The sequence below is a fragment of the Antennarius striatus genome, chromosome 12 (genome assembly GCF_040054535.1).
Source record: "Antennarius striatus isolate MH-2024 chromosome 12, ASM4005453v1, whole genome shotgun sequence".
NCBI classification, from domain to species: Eukaryota; Metazoa; Chordata; class Actinopteri; order Lophiiformes; family Antennariidae; genus Antennarius; species Antennarius striatus.
Genome location: NC_090787.1, coordinates 14,200,001 through 14,202,500, shown reverse-complemented (window position 1 = coordinate 14,202,500; position 2,500 = coordinate 14,200,001). Strand labels below are relative to the sequence as shown.

At 38.4% G+C, this 2,500-nt stretch overlaps 7 non-coding genes across 7 annotated transcripts in view; all 7 read left to right on the top strand.

Moving 5' to 3' along the window:
- The window catches only part of trnaq-uug (transfer RNA glutamine (anticodon UUG)), a 72-nt gene extending 59 nt beyond the window's left edge, over window positions 1-13 (top strand). The window contains exon 1 of the tRNA in view: window positions 1-13. This exon is cut by the window's left edge and continues 59 nt beyond it. This is a non-coding gene — a tRNA (tRNA-Gln).
- Window positions 14-258: 245 nt separating this feature from the next.
- trnaq-uug (transfer RNA glutamine (anticodon UUG)) lies at window positions 259-330 on the top strand. Its single transcript has one exon. It is a non-coding gene; the product is annotated as a tRNA-Gln (tRNA).
- A 562-nt stretch (window positions 331-892) lies between these two features.
- Window positions 893-964, top strand: trnaq-cug (transfer RNA glutamine (anticodon CUG)). Its single transcript has one exon. It is a non-coding gene; the product is annotated as a tRNA-Gln (tRNA).
- A 251-nt stretch (window positions 965-1,215) lies between these two features.
- On the top strand, window positions 1,216-1,287 carry trnaq-cug (transfer RNA glutamine (anticodon CUG)). The gene has a single exon. It is a non-coding gene; the product is annotated as a tRNA-Gln (tRNA).
- Window positions 1,288-1,529: 242 nt separating this feature from the next.
- On the top strand, window positions 1,530-1,601 carry trnaq-uug (transfer RNA glutamine (anticodon UUG)). Its single transcript has one exon. It is a non-coding gene; the product is annotated as a tRNA-Gln (tRNA).
- A 554-nt stretch (window positions 1,602-2,155) lies between these two features.
- trnaq-uug (transfer RNA glutamine (anticodon UUG)) lies at window positions 2,156-2,227 on the top strand. Its single transcript has one exon. It is a non-coding gene; the product is annotated as a tRNA-Gln (tRNA).
- Window positions 2,228-2,472: 245 nt separating this feature from the next.
- The window catches only part of trnaq-uug (transfer RNA glutamine (anticodon UUG)), a 72-nt gene continuing 44 nt past the window's right edge, over window positions 2,473-2,500 (top strand). The window contains exon 1 of the tRNA in view: window positions 2,473-2,500. This exon is cut by the window's right edge and continues 44 nt beyond it. This is a non-coding gene — a tRNA (tRNA-Gln).

Sequence of the window (2,500 nt, the reverse complement as noted above, 5' to 3'; positions counted from 1 at the left end):
CTCGGTGGGACCTTATTTGCAAGTTTCCCTTGAGATCAAAAAAGGTTCTACTTATGCAATAGGTTTGATTCAGGCTCAAGGCTAGACCATACCTTTAACATACCCAAAACGGTCATAGCTATGCACTTGTCAGGTACTACTTTCAGGGTACCCTGAACTATTCTTTGTGGGATATTGTAGTTCTGACTGCCTTGTTTGTTTTTATTCATTTTTATTTGTTTGTTTGTTTGCTTGTTTGTTCATTAGCAGAAGCAGTATGGTTCCATGGTGTAATGGTTAGCACTCTGGACTTTGAATCCAGTGATCCGAGTTCAAATCTCGGTGGAACATTATTTGCAAGTTTCTCTTGAGATCAAAAAAGTACTACCGATGCAATTGCTTTGATTCAAGATCAAGGCTAGAGCACACCATTAACATACACAAAACGTTCAAAGCTATGCAGTTGTCACATACTACTTTCAGGGAGCCCTGACCAATCCGTCACGTGATATTGTAGTCTCTGACTGCCTTGTTTTGTTTTTGTTTCTTTTTATTCATGTTTGCTTTGTTTTTGTTTGTTTGTTTATTTACTTGTATCAATCATATGGTTCCATGGTGTAATGGTTAGGACTCTGAATCCGGTGATCCGAGTTCAAATCTCGGTGGAACATTATTTGCAAGTTTCCCTTGAGCTCAAAAAACGTTCTACTTATGCAATAGGTTTGATTCAAGATCAAGGCTAGAACATACCCAAAACGGTCATAGCTATGCACTTGTCAGGTACTACTTTAAGGGTACCCTGAACGATCCTTTGTGGGGATATTGTAGTCTCTGACTGCCTTGTTTTGTTTTTGTTTCTTTTTAATAATGTTTGCTTTGTATTATTTTGTTTGTTTACTTGTATCAGTCGTATGGTTCCATGGTGTAATGGTTAGCACTCTGGACTCTGAAGCCAGTGATCCGAGTTCAAGTCTCGGTGGAACCTTATTTGCAAGTTTCCCTCGAGATCAAAAAAGGTTCTACTTATGCAATAGGTTTGATTCAAGATCAAGGCTAGAGCATACCTTTAACATACCTTAAACGGTCATAGCTATGCACTTGTCAGGTACTACTTTCATGGTACCCTGAACTACCTTTGTGGGATATTGTAGTCTCTGACTGCCTTGTTTTGTTTTTGTTTCTTTTGATTCATGTTTGCTTTCTATTTGTTTGTTTGTTTACTTGTATCAATCATATGGTTCCATGGTGTAATGGTTAGCACTCTGGACTCTGAATCCAGTGATCCGAGTTCAAATCTCGGTGGAACCTTATTTGCAAGTTTCCCTTGAGATCAAAAAAGGTTCTACTTATGCAATAGGTTTGATTCAAGATCAAGGCTAGAACATACCCAAAACGGTCATAACTATGCACTTGTCAGGTACTACTTTAAGGGTACCCTGAACGATCCTTTGTGGGGATATTGTAGTCTCTGACTGCCTTGTTTTGTTTTTGTTTCTTTTTAATAATGTTTGCTTTGTATTTGTTTGTTTGTTTACTTGTATCAGTCATATGGTTCCATGGTGTAATGGTTAGCACTCTGGACTTTGATTCCAGTGATCCGAGTTCAAATCTCAGTGGAACCTTATTTGCAAGTTTCCCTTGAGATCAAAAAAGTACTACCGATGCAATTGCTTTGATTCAAGATCAAGGCTAGAGCATACCATTAACATACACAAAACGTTCAAAGCTATGCAGTTGTCACATACTACTTTCAGGGAGCCCTGACCAATCCGTCACATGATATTGTAGTCTCTGACTGCCTTGTTTTGTTTTTGTTTCTTTTTATTCATGTTTGCTTTGTTTTTGTTTGTTTGTTTGTTTATTTACTTGTATCAATCATATGGTTCCATGGTGTAATGGTTAGGACTCTGAATCCGGTGATCCGAGTTCAAATCTCGGTGGAACATTATTTGCAAGTTTCCCTTGAGCTCAAAAAACGTTCTACTTATGCAATAGGTTTGATTCAAGATCAAGGCTAGAACATACCCAAAACGGTCATAGCTATGCACTTGTCAGGTACTACTTTCAGGGTACCCTGGACTATCCTTTGTGGGATATTGTAGTTCTGGCTGCCTTGTTTTGTTTTTAGTCATTTTTATTTGTTTGTTTGTTTATTGTTCATTAGCAGGAGCAGTATGGTTCCGTGGTGTAATGGTTAGCACTCTGGACTTTGAATCCAGCGATCCGAGTTCAAGTCTCGGTGGGACCTTATTTGCAAGTTTCCCTTGAGATCAAAAAAGGTTCTACTTATGCAATAGGTTTGATTCAGGCTCAAGGCTAGACCATACCTTTAACATACCCAAAACGGTCATAGCTATGCACTTGTCAGGTACTACTTTCAGGGTACCCTGAACTATTCTTTGTGGGATATTGTAGTTCTGACTGCCTTGTTTGTTTTTATTCATTTTTATTTGTTTGTTTGTTTGCTTGTTTGTTCATTAGCAGAAGCAGTATGGTTCCATGGTGTAATGGTTAGCACTCT